Genomic DNA, 13,523 nt, shown 5'->3' on the forward strand with positions numbered 1-13,523 from the left:
AAGGGAACAGACTGAAGGTGCCTCTTTCCCTCCACGGAGGCACAGACCTGCCTCCCCACTCTGAGAACCAACTCAGCAAAGGTCTTTTCTGTGGAGGACCCCATGCCATTTTCATCAAGACCCTCCACCCATCTCTGGTTCGCAGGTCTTATGCTGTCTTATGGAGCCACCCCTGTCTCAGGAGGACCTGGACCTAGCTTTCAAAAAAAACAAACAAACCAGAAAGATCTAAATGCCTCTGCAATAAGCATTTTGAATGGCTGATGCTGTGCTGAACCCAGGAATGGCCCCACAGAAACGGAACACTCCACTTTGTCGCGGGCCTAAATATTTCACCTAGCAGCGAGCATTTTGAACTCGAAGAGATAAACACGCTCTCATCTTATCAGATACTGATGTTCTGGCGAGCTCTGAAAGCCGCAGCTCGTTGCATTGCCTGCGAGACTGGGGAAGGGGGTCAGCGAGGAGGAAGAGCCCAGGAAGGAAACGGCATTGCTGGTTTCTCAGGAAAGGTCACTTCTCAAAAACTACCGATACAGAGTTGCGTGAAATGAGCACCACCCGTTCCATTCCTACACCGGCTGTGGGACTCAGACTCATTAGTACACAGATGAGAAACAAACTTTTTAAAAATGCACAGTGTAAAAATGTAAACCTTTTACACTGTTACCGCCAGGAGCCTCCGGTAGATTTTGTTTAATTTCAGCCCTGTTCTCGACAAGACAATGAATTAAAAGGAGGAGCGGGCCAGAGGCCTGAACTGTATCATGTGAGCATTATCTCATCTCACCCGCCCCGAAATGTCCATGGCCACCACAGAGACGAGGACTTCCTCTCCAGAAAGCAGAACAGGGAAGAACCTTTGAATAGTGCAATACGACTTTGCTGGCTGCGTGGGGGTGGGGGGGGGGAATGGGGGCTGTGACTCAGGCAGCGCAGAACAAAGAGAAACCTTCTAGAATGAGGGATATTCAAGATCAGGACTGTCTGACAGCGGACAAAAGCTGTCGTGGAGAAGTTCTGCAGAGAGTCCTTGTTTGAATAGAATGTGGGGCTGGGCAGGCTGCTAGAGGCACAAAGACAGTCCCTAACAGGGCCAGTCATACACACAGACTTTGAATCTGAGTTAGGTTATATATACATATTCAATGCATTCATCATCAGATTACCACGTGCCTTAAATGGAGGTGGCGAGTAGGGTTGCAGGGATCATTTGCTGGAGAAGTGTGCCTAATTGGGGGAAAAAAGATTTCTCCATTCCCACCCGATTTCCTCAAGTCCATTGCTTTCTACAGGAACACCTGAAGCTGCCTTTTACTGTGTCAGACCCTTGAGGTTTAGTATGTTCCACACAGACTGTCACAGGGTCTCAGGTAGATGTCTTTCATATCACTTGACGCCTGATCCTTTTAACTGGACAGACTTAGGCCCCTTCCGCCCATACAGAATAATACACTTTCAAGTCACTTTCAAGCCGCTTTGCTGCTGGATTTTGCTTTGTGGAAAAGCAAAATCCACTTTCAAACAATTGTGAAACTGGATTGAATGTGCATTACTCTGCGTGTGTGGAAGGGGCCTTTCTGCATGCCAAGCAGGTGCTCTACCACTCGGTCATGTCCCCCACCCCTTTCAATCTGTTTGCTTAGGAGTTTTTGGGGTCCTCAGAGACTCCCCAGTAAAGAGTCTGGCACTCATGGACAAGCTGCCAGAAGGAGAGCTTGTCCGCAGCACGCATCACTCCCCTGTAATCAACTGCCACAGGGGAATGCTGGGACCCATTCCAAATTCAATCTCCCGCCAAAGGGTGTACACCAAGCTTGGCCAATTCACTGCATTGCCCCAACAGTGTACTCAGGCAATTGTACAGCAGATGTACAACTATGCAGTTTCCATGCCAGGCAAATGCATGCAGAAAAGGATCTCTGCGGAGAAGACCTTTGGCCCAACTAAAAGAAGTGGAGGAGGAGGAGGAGGAGAGTTTGGATTTATATCCCCCCTTTTTCTCCTGCAGGAGACTCAAAGGGGCTGACAATCTCCTTGCCCTTCCCCCCTCACAACAAACACCCTGTGAGGTAGGTGGGGCTGAGAGAGCTCCGAGAAACTGTGACTAGCCCAAGGTCACCCAGCTGGCGTGTGTGGGAGTGCACAGGCTAATCTGAATTCCCCAGATAAGCCTCCACAGCTCAGGCGGCAGAGCTGGGAATCAAACCCGGTTCCTCCAGATTAGATACACAAGCTCTTAACCTCCTACGCCACTGCTGCGTAGTTTGGGTTTATACCCAAGTTATCTCTCCTGTAAGGAGACTCAAGGTGGCTTACAAGCTCCTTTCCCTTCCTCACCCCACAGCAGACACCTTGTGAAGTAGGCGGGGCTGAGAGAGTTCCGAAGAACTGTGACTAGCCCAAGGTCACCCAGCAGGAATGTAGGAGTGCAGAAACACTCCAGATAAGCCTCTGACACTCAGGTGGAGGAGTGGGGAATCAAACCCAGATTAGAATCCACCAGTTCTTAACCACTCTGCCAGAGGATAGACAAAAGGAAGCCCTGACAAAGAAAAAAGTTGCACCTGGATAGGAAGGTGACTAGGGAAGGTGACTGAAAGGGAGAGAAAAAAATAACCCCTTCTGGAAACACATAAATATCATCCAAAGTGATCACCAGGCCCTAAACCAAACAGCAGCCTGGGGAGAAAGCTTCAAAAAGGAACAGGACTTGGAAGCTGCAGGTTCTCACCAGCCACAAGTTTGTCATACAGTCTCGCAAGTAACACAACACGGACTGTGAACACACACACACGTCGCACTTACTCTCAGGTCAACCCAACACTCATTTTAACACGGAGCCGACTGAGATGAGTCAGGAGTTACCGCTCTATCAGAGACTTCCGCCCATGCAACAGATCTTGCTCAAGCCCCTAGGGAGAAAAGCGTGAGCAAGTGCAGGCTAGAAACGCAAGGGTGCACGTGTGAATCTATGCTTGAGCGCCTGTATGAACGAGCCACATTGCTAAAGGATTCTATGCACGTCAGCGGCTCGGATCCCAGGGTAAAATGCTGCTAACAGAATTCCCTATTCCTGCTGAGGTTCCTGAGGGTTCTGTGAATTCCCTATTCCTGCTGAGGTTCCTGAGGGTTCTGTGAATTCCCTATTCCTGCTGAGGTTCCTGAGGGTTCCTTTTCTGTGAAACCCAAGCCAGTCTCTGCAAAGACATATGAGAGACATAGAGAGTAGGAGACAATGAGCACTAGTGCAAACTGCTCACAAGTCAATTATAGTTGCACGTCCATGAAAACACCCCAAGAGGGATCCATGTGAACTAATCTACACACAGGTGCACAAAGCAACGAGAAGAGACGGGGACAGAATTATTCCATGACATGCTTCTGCAGCCAGGCCTTTATGACTGACACGTACACACCTGTGCCCTTCACAAGAGGATGCAGGTGGCACCATCACCCCCGGACCCCCTTGCTATGCTCCGTCTGCTGGAACCCGACATAGCTAACAGCCACTACCACCAGCACCCCGCCCCAAATAGATTAACCGCAGCTCATTTCATCGGACTGGGGGAGAAAAGAGGATGCAAAACTCGGAGCTGGGGGGGGGGGGGGTAGCTGCAATTTCCTGCCCCAGTTAAATGAGAGAAAAGGCCTCATCGTTTCCTGTGGTTTGAGACAGGGAGGGCAGAGATAGCAACAGTCATGTGATTTATCTCCCCAAGTGGGAGGGGACTCGAGGCGGGCTGGGTTCAAATCCTCCATAAATGCGCCACGCGCTGCCACCTCCACCTCTCTACTTCAACGGGCGACTGGTCTCCTTGGAGCAACCGATTACAGCCGAGCAAGAGGTAGTGTTTCGCGATGACTTGGGGGCCGATAGGATGACCCCCAGCCCCTCGAGGCTGGGTTTGAGAAGAGAAGGCACCGTAGCCAAAGCTTCTGGCTTCTGTTCTGAGCGCAAAAGGCAAGGAGCCTTTGCTTAAATGGTTTGAGGCAGCCAGAATTCTTTGAGATAGCAGTACACAACTGTGTGTTGGCGGTCTAGAACTCCTGGAGTTGTAACATCAGCTCTGGGAGAAACTGTGGCACAGGCCATGGTGGTAAGAGAGGGCTCGGGGTGGGGATCTATGGTGGAATGAGCCAGCATTGCTGAATTCTTTCTTTCTTTTTTAGTCTTTGGCACCTTATACAGAAAAGATTTGAGGGCCTAAGCTTTTGTGAACTAGAACCCACTTCATCAGTTGCATGAAGTGTATCTTCTAACTGATGAGCATATACAGAACGAATTGATGTTAAGGGGGGACTGGAGACACTGCAAATCTAATGAAATCTAGTGTGCAACTGCTTAAGACGTGTATAAGCTAGTCCAGTGATGGCGAACCTTTTTGAGACCAAGTGCCCAAACTGCAACCCAAAACCCACCTATTTATTGCAAAGTGCCAACACGCCACTTTAACCTGAATACTGGGTTTTTAGTTTAGAATAAATGGTTGGCTCTGAGGCATGTGTTACTTGGGAGTAAGCTTGGTGGTAGTTGTTGGCTTTGATTTGAAGCAACCGTGCAACTCTTCCAACGGGTGAATCACGACCCTAGGAGGGTTTACTCAGAAGCAAGCCCCATTGCCAGCAACCGAGCTTACTCCCAGGTAAAGGATTGCGCTTTAGTTCTTTGCATGAAAATCAGTGGGGTTTAACAGCGCTTAACAGGGTTACCTACACTGCTTCCGCAAAACTAGGTCTTAGGTTTAATGCTAATAATCTAGCCCAGTGGCCCAGGCCAGCCTGGATGTATGTGTGTGTGGGGGGGAGGGGCAATTTCCCCCCCACGATGAACTCTGTTTGTGCGTGCCCACAGAGAGGGCTCTGAGTGCCACCTCTGGCACCCGTGCCGTAGGTTCGCCATCACTGAGCTAGTCTTTGAGGTGCCATACGACCCTCATTTTGCTGAGACAGACTAGTACGGGCACCCTTCTCCCCAGCTACTATCTCCTTGTCTGGCAAGTAAGAGTCATATGTCAAAGAACGGCAAGGGTTGATGGGGGTGAGGGTGGTATCAGCTTTTGGGCTTGTTGGAATCCTGCCCCCCGCTTCCCCCCCCTCCCCAAGAGCGTTTACAGAAAGAATGGGAAGCAAGAATGGGGAAGTTACTCAAAACACATGGGTGGCTTATGCAAGATGAAACATGGCAGCCGCACAGTCACACTTGGGAGCCCGAGCACTTGCGGCAGCTCTGGGAGGTGGCCTAGCCCAGCCAGGAAATGGTTTCGAGCCCATTCCGCCATTTCTTGTTTGATGGAGAAGTCTGTTTTGTTTCTTGATGTCTCTTCCCCATCTCTTTCATTTTAGGGCAACTCCCCACTATACCCTTTTCCACCAAAAGATCCAAGTAGAATTGTAAATTCATCCCCCACGTGCCGAACTGTCTATGTTTTAGAGTGCTCCATTTGGGTCCTAGTGGTAGATGCTAGGATCCAAGGGGAACATTCTAAAACAAAGACATGTAGCAGATGAAGTTACAGTTCTACTTAGATCTTTTGGTGGAAAATAGTATACATAGAAGTGTTGGGAAATAGAAGGCCTGGCCTTCTTTGTACCCAGGGGCACTTGTTGAAATGTGGCTGACCAGGGGTCCCTGCTAGGGTAGGATGGCACGCTTCCCTGTTCCTATTAAAAAGGTTGTTGCATGAATCGGGACAACTGGTAAGACACTGTCAGAGAACATGAGGTTCTTTCCACAATTCAAGAACTCATATGAAGCCGAGCCGGATGAGGCCAGAGTGGGGGTAAAGTAAACCACTTTTCTTATATTAGAAGAGTATTTCCAACTGCAAAGGATGGGAGACTATTTTGGAGGTTTAAAAAGTTGTGGAAATGGCACCCCCTGCTGCCCTTGCTAAATAGTACAAGCAATCCTCAGAGGGGAAAAGGAAATTTCTTAAAACTATATTGGCAGTTGGGAGACAAGCAGACATTAGGGCCTGAAGGTTTCTGTTTACCCTTAAACGAGGCATGGAGGAAAAACAAGGCAAACCGATGACAAAGGGGTTAGGGGGACAGAGCATCTATTCATCCAGTCACACTGCTGTAATCAGACTTAGATGTTCAACAATCCCAAAATGCTAAAGTTTGGGCTCCAGGTAATTCCCAAGCAAGGTACACTTCATGCTACTGATGATGTGGGCCCTGGTCTTGTGCTGTATTTTAAAATGACACAAGACACTTCTTGTATTTTATTCAACTTGAATAAGTTCCAACTTACTACAAAAAGAGTGCATTTTCTAGACTTAAACACCTGTTTATTTGCAATCAAATTCATAACCAAGCAACACTGATCCAAAGCAAAGTTATTTTGCTTAAGGTTTTGCTTAGGGGGGAGGGGGGGAGCTTTACCATAAAGTTTCTAAAGGCCATCTTTAGAAATGTGTCCATAGCAAATAAAGATGGGTGCAAACGACTGCGGCGACACCCAACTGCAAATAGGCATAATACCTTTTCTGCCAAGGCATTTCACCTGGAAGGTGCCATGCTGTACATATATGTCCGGGAATGAAGTTCCATCAAATGTAGTGGTGCTTACTTCCAAGGAAACATGCACAGGATTGGGTTATGTCAGCAGTTTGGGGCTAAATTTTAAGGCTGCTTTATTAGTGTATCTGTCCACACAGAACACTTCACTGGTTCAGAGCTCAACTGCTTGCTATTTCTGGTTTTTTAAGGCAACTAACTTTGCTGAGAATGTATATTTACTTGCTTCATGTATACTCTGTCTTTCTTCGTAACGAGGAACAACCAGATGACATCTTTCTTCTGTCCTCCATTTTATCCTCGAAAACAACCAATGAGACAGGGCAGGTCAACAGAGGAACTGGCCCAAGGTCACAGAGCCAGGTTCCAGTGTAGGGTTGGAATTTGAACCCGGCTCTTCCAGATCCTAGTCTGGCAATCCACCCATATATATTATATAATAATGCTCGTTTAAAGGACTTCCCACCTTCGTGATCTGCTAGTTTTCCACACAGCAAGCATTCTTTAAGGGAACAGGGGCAACAGAGAGTTTGAACAGGCTTTCGTTGTTTTTGATTGGTGTATTTTTAATTTAGGGGGAAAAGGCAAAGAGTAACTCTTAAAAATGGGATTCAAAGAGGCACCGTCACCTCCTGTAATGGTCTTGCGACTGCTCCATGTTTTGGCTTCCCTTCCAGTGTTCCCAAAGCCGCTTTCTGAAATTACTCAGTTTCAAAAGCAGTTTGCCAAAAAAAAGACCCAGAGAGAGAGCAACAGTTTCAAAAGCTAAGGCTAAACTAGTTTTACATTTCTCCGGATCCTAGCCTTAGGACTGAATTACATTTAGGACTTTGAAACTGACTGATGTATGTACAGATCTACATTCTAAAAGGGGAAGTACTGCGTTTTTAAATGACACGTCGACATTTTACAGCGGATTTTCAAAACCGTCTAACCTTCCTACTTTGTCCTTGAATGCCCATTGATCACCCCTCAGCTGTCACACCGGCAGCCGGACCCAGGGCTTCTCCACCAGCTCCATCCTGAGCTAAATTCCATTTTCCACCATCCCAGAAACAAATATAATTCTATCTCTTTTAATTTGGCTACGGAGAGGAAAATGTTTTAGAGAGTGAGCAGTTAAGAGACTGGGAAACGGAAGTCATAGAAGTCCAATGGCTGGTTCTGTTCAAGTTCTACCGCCGCCTTCCCTCAATGTGCCATTGTTACTGACCCTGGTTGGTTGTTTCATGTAAAACCTGAGAACAGATAACGTCTGCCACAAAATTCTCTCTGGCCTTAAGGAGGTTCCAAACAAACAGTGGGGTTTAGTGGTGAACATCTGCTAAGGGGGGGGGGGGGGGAGGAGCAGATTGGAAGGCCTGGGCTCTTACACAGCTAAGCGATGGGGGAGGGGGGGCAGATTGGAAGTCCTTACACCGGGGGGGGGGGGGCAGCAGATTGGAAGGCTCTTACACAGGGGAAAAGGTCTTTTAGTTCAAGCAAAGGAGACGTCAAGGCAGGCTTTGTCACTGCGTGTGTTGCTATGTATTCGCGAGAACCTCAGACTAGGTTCTGGGAGACCAGCATTCAAATCCTCATTCTGTAGCAGAACCTTGTTGGGTGACCTTAGGTCTGTCACACCCTCTCAGTCTACCCGACCTTACAGGGTTGTTGGGGTAAAATGGATACAAAGGTGAGACAAACCATTTTGGGACATCCTGGGTAAAAAGGTAGGATATAAATGGTTGAAAATTAAAAAAATATATATTTTTACCTGGCCCCTACAAGCTTACAAATAATGGACCCGGATCTCCATACTCATGATATCACAACAGAGTGTTGTAGGGATAAAATGGGGAAGAGGAGAATGTAAGCTACTTTGTATCCCGGGGGGGGGGGGGGGGGGGAGGATATTAATGAAGTAAGCAAGGTCTGGAAGGCAGCATTACATGGACCAGGACCCCCAGATTTTATTGTTAAGGCTGGGAGGAAGCCGGGATCAAAAGGTTAAGCGTTCTATTCCACACCTCCCTACCTGCCCCTGCTTCTTTGCTAAGGTTCTGAATGCTTTACAGAGTACCAAGGGAAAATAAAAACAAGCCTAATGAGTTTACATCCTGAAGTTCAACAGGGAGGGGGGGTGCATTCAAGGTTTCACAGAAAACGCAGGTTTTGAAAAGCTATCACCCCAACGGCCTGGGACGGGGATTACAGGCAGCAAAGAAGAAGACCCCAGTCATTGAAATGAGGTCTTTGGGCAGCTGGGGAGCAAAAGGAGAGGGAAGCTCAACACTTCTGTGTTCGTTTTTAAACTGGGCTTGAAATGTTCCCTCTGGGAGGAGACAGCTAGGCTTAGAGCATCAACCCTATCCCCCAAACCTAAAGCTACAGGCCCTGGGGTCTGCATCAGCCACCTGAAATGGCCAGCTCAGAAGCCGTTTGGTAGACACATTTCCTCCCTCCCGTTCCTCTGTCTCTTTTTAGCACGAACTGAGGAAGTGAATGAACTCTTTAAACTTTCACATGAGCACAAGGGGAAGAGTGTCTAATACAAGATTGTTACAGAAATGTTGGGGGGGGGGGGGTTTCCTACAAACATATCAACACTTGTTTAAAGGTTTGTTCGGTGCTCTTTCAAGCAACATGTGCCCAACTTAAAGACTGTGAGCCCTCCAGGGACAGAAAAGTTTTATATTTTCCTTCCCTAATGTGAAATTGTTATTTTTGCCTTAAGCCCACAAGCCAGGTTACATAAGTCAACCCGTTCCTCCTGCTCTCACCTCCCTGTTATTTCGCAACCGGGGAGCTGTGGGCGATTGGGGAGAAGGGGGACTAGAGACCAGCCCGGAAACCATTCGCAACGGATGAAGATGGACGCCAGCCGCAGCCAGCGGCTGCACTTAAGGACAGTGGACTCATCCATAAAGTAGAAAGCACTACTAAACGCTCGTGTCCAAGTGTAGTGTTTCCTACTTTATGGATGAGTGTACTGTGAGCATCGGAGGCAACACGGAGAACAGGAGCCCACCACGGAAAAACGGGGCGACGACAGCTTCATCCGGGGGGGGGGGGGGGGGGGGACAGATTCAAAGAATGGTCCATAAAAATATGTGCACTTTTAATGTTTGAAACACAGACACAAGCCCTGTCACATTCGTCCTGTACATATACAGGCTTCCTCCCACCAAAGGTATACCGTACAAGACTCCAAGCCATTTTAATGCCTACGATGGAACCCAGACCAGATTGAATCAAATGCGACATGGAGAAAAGGTAACTCAAAGGGAAGCAGTGTGTTAAGTAAGTTATTTTGCCAACGTTCTCTTCTTCACCCAACTCTGGTGCTACCTTCCACACGCTGATATCTTCCCCACCTCCCACATATAGACAGAGGCTTTTGAAAAGGAATTGGGGGGAGGGAGCAAGAGTAGAAAGCCAGCCTCGCACCCAGGCTCCACAGCACTTGCCTTCTGTTTTCTGACAGACAAGCATGAAAGCTTTCCCTCCAGGCCCTGTAATGGGTTCTGCTATTTTGGTATCTGCACGAAAGGGTCACTGCCCTTGCCTATGTGTGTAGGCTGTAGGAAACGCACTTTAAAAGGGGGGGGGAAGCGTTGTTGCTATTCCTGGACGTATTTAAATTTGCATAATTAAAATCATCCTCAAATTCTTATCACATTTGTGTCTTTGCATTTCTGCACTGGAGGGGAAGGTTTTCACAAGTAAGCCTCTTTGAAATTTCACTAGTTGTCAGACGGTACAATACTGCCCCCCTCTAACAGCGGCTTACAACACGTAGGTGGGCCCAGAGGCACCCATCTGCTACTATGCATTTCTTTTTTATCCTGCCTTTCTTCCATCATGGATTTAGGCAGCACACCATGTGGGGGTGCCCAAAACCCACGGAATACCTAGACACACACTGCCTCCCAATCACTCTGTGGGATCCCAAGACACTTAAGCAGAGACTTCTCGGGCCCCAGGATGCTAAGCACACTCACCAATCCAATTGAGTGCACATGTAAACAATTCACTTTGGGTCATGATCAACCACAGCTCAATTCTCATCATGGGCCTCTAGCACTGGATCTCATACGCCAAAAGTTTTTACTTTTAGAAAATAGCATGTCGAGGATGATCACACAAACAAAAGTGAAAATCAGGGAGATTATTTGGGGGTGGGGAGATCTAATAAGGTGGAGGGGGGAGAGCTTATTTCCATGTAACCTTATTTATTCCTTGCCTACACCTCTTCGTAACATTCTATGCGCTACACACACAAGTTATACTGCATGCTAACTTGTCCATTGAGAATCAAACCGGCGCACATTTACTCAGTCCTGTTGCTCTGACCCTGAACTTTAAACTCTTTTGCTCACCCTGTCATTTGAAGTAGATGAGACACTTTTCCAGCTTTCTTTTTCACACTGAAAAATGCAGCTGGTTTTTACGCACAGGCAGGTGGGGGAGAAAGAGAAATGGCAGAGAAAACGAAAGGCCCAGAGAGGAGGTGGCAGATGGGGGGGGGGGGGAAACCACCCGGCCAAATCACAAGTCACTGGCTGGGATGTAAAGAATCACGCTTCAGTTCCATGAGTCTGAGGTATCTTTGGACTTCAGCACCTCAAAACAACATTGGCCGGTTTTCAAAAGCACCCCACGGTACAAGGTCAGATCGTGATACCACATAAAGGTTTGCAGTTTGAAGGCAATGAAAAACCTTGCAGGGGCACACACCAGCCTTTTGTGGAGGATTTGGTTGAGAGCCTTAAGGCCAATGAAAAGGCTAAGGCACAAAAGCTTGACCTGAAAGAATGGTAGATACCTAGAAGGGGCCCAGGGGGAGGGGGGACTGAGAGGACGTCATGGCAGTATGCCTATAGGTCAGTGGTGGCGAACCTATGGAACTCCAGATGTTGATGGACTACAATTCCCATCAGCCCCTGCCAGCATGGCCAATTGGCCATGCAGGCAGGGACTGATGGGAATTGTAGTCCATCAACATCTGGAGTGCCATAGGTTCACCATCACTGTCATAGGTTTTCAGGGCTGCAAAGGGCAGAAGGAAAACCCTCCACAACAGAAGAGAACAAAAAGCAGATCCTAGGTACAAGGAAGCAGCTTTACCCACCACTGCAGGGTTTGGTCGAAGAGAGAGCACATGAAACAGCCACCTTATTGATGCTAAGCAGATCTAGTTAGTGTTGGGATGGGATGGGAAACACACACACACACACACACACACACCAGTAACTCCATGTATGCCACCAGGAGTCCCATAGAACAGTGGTTCCCAACTTGGGGTATGCATACCCCCAGGGGTACACGCCAGAACATTTGGAGGTACATGAAAAAAATTATGTAATGGGTTTCCTAGTGGGGGGTACAGTGTTAGGGAAATGGGTTGCCAAGGGGAACACTAGTGGTAAAAAAAAGTTGGGAACCGCAGGGATAGAAGAAGAAAAATGGGGTATAAACTCCATCAACAGAACTATCTCCCAAGGCCAGAGAAGTTCACAAAAGGGAACCGGGGTCAGGACGAAGGGGGATAGAATCTCTTTATTCAAGTGCTTCCACACAGAGAATGCAGGTTTCATAGCGGATGGTTCTGAAAATCTAAGCGCTTCTTGGCAGGGCAAATAGAGTAACAGGGGCAGGGCCTGGGCAGCTGCATTGACAATATATTTTCCTTTTCAAAAGCAATACTAAAACACAGTGAATGATGTCGGCAACCGAAGGCTCTGGCAACTAATATTAGGCCTGGCAGCTAGATAGCAGCTGTATCTCAGCCCCCAGACCTCCAGCATATTTTTCACAACAAGGACCTTTCCCCATCGGAGGAAGAACTCTCATGTTCAGTTCAGCTATTGGAAAAGGGTCACCCCTGAAGGTAAGCGAAGACAGTTTTAAGAGAAGCAAACCACATGAAGAAATGAACCACCACATGAGGAAGGTTGACCTATTGGGCAAAGCATCTAAGCAACACATTTCTGGTTGCTGTTCCATCAGAATTACTCTCACTGGAAGCAAGTATGAGATAGCCAGAGTAGGGACTGCAGTGAGGTGAAAGTTCTTCTATGCCTGGACCAGGAGGGCCCATTTGTTTTTTCCTGATGACTCAACATAAAGACCTGTTTTGTTCACCTGGTTTTGAGAAATCGTTCCAGATGGAATTTTGGTCTCAATTCTTAAGCTTCAGTTACCTAAAGGAAGCTCAAAGTGGTTTCACTTCCTCTTTGCCAAAATGTGAACTTCATTCCTTCTCTAGATCAGTCCTGCCCTCACACAAAGGTCTGCTGGAAAAATCCTCCTAAGAGTTCCATTGATCAGAAAAGAGATCTAAAATCGGCAGAGAGTAAACAGGCTTTTCCTGCAGGGGTCAACTTCTCTGGAGTATTTTGCCCAGCGAGGCCAGAATGTTCCTTTGAACGTTTCAGGCATTTTAAAACACTCCTTTACATTAGGATAAGCACATGGTTTTGCTAGATTGAGGTGGTCTTTACGAGGGCAACGAGATGCTTTCATTCATGTTTTTGTTCTGGCTTTTAAAGCTGGCTTTTGGGAGCCAGCATGATGCAGTGGTTAAGAGCAGGTGCATTCTAATCTGGAGAATTGGGTTTATCTGGGGAATTCAGGTTAGCCTGTGCACTCCAACACATGGCAGCTGGGTGACCTTGGGCAAGTCACCATTCTCTGGAGCTCTCTCAGCCCCACCTACCTCACAGGGTGTTTGCGGCGAGGGGGAAGGGGAAAGGGGTTTGTAAGACCCTTTGAGTCTCCTTACAGGAGAGAAAGGAGGGATATAAATCCAACTCTTCTTCTCCTGTTGGCTACCTGGTGTGTATACAAAGGCTGCAGGTCTGATCCAAAATCCATTAATTTTAAGGCCTTCCTTTGGTGCAAGAAACCTTCAACTAATGGAGCACACCTCTTCTACCAGAGAAAGGTTCCATTCTCTGGGATTTAGCCCAGAGTACTTTTTTTTTCTGAGAGCAGTGGCATTGAAGTCCTTGTGC

At 47.6% G+C, this 13,523-nt stretch overlaps 1 protein-coding gene across 1 annotated transcript in view; it reads left to right on the forward strand.

The window, feature by feature from the left end:
- Positions 1-3,826: 3,826 nt before the first annotated feature.
- LOC125444887 (sulfotransferase 1C2-like) overlaps positions 3,827-13,523 on the forward strand; it is a 343,341-nt gene continuing 333,644 nt past the window's right edge. Inside the window, exon 1 of the mRNA XM_048517639.1 lies at positions 3,827-3,848. The gene's annotated coding sequence lies outside the window, so the exon portion shown is untranslated. The remainder of the gene's footprint in view (positions 3,849-13,523) is intronic.

The sequence above is a fragment of the Sphaerodactylus townsendi genome, linkage group LG15, assembly GCF_021028975.2.
Source record: "Sphaerodactylus townsendi isolate TG3544 linkage group LG15, MPM_Stown_v2.3, whole genome shotgun sequence".
NCBI classification, from domain to species: Eukaryota; Metazoa; Chordata; class Lepidosauria; order Squamata; family Sphaerodactylidae; genus Sphaerodactylus; species Sphaerodactylus townsendi.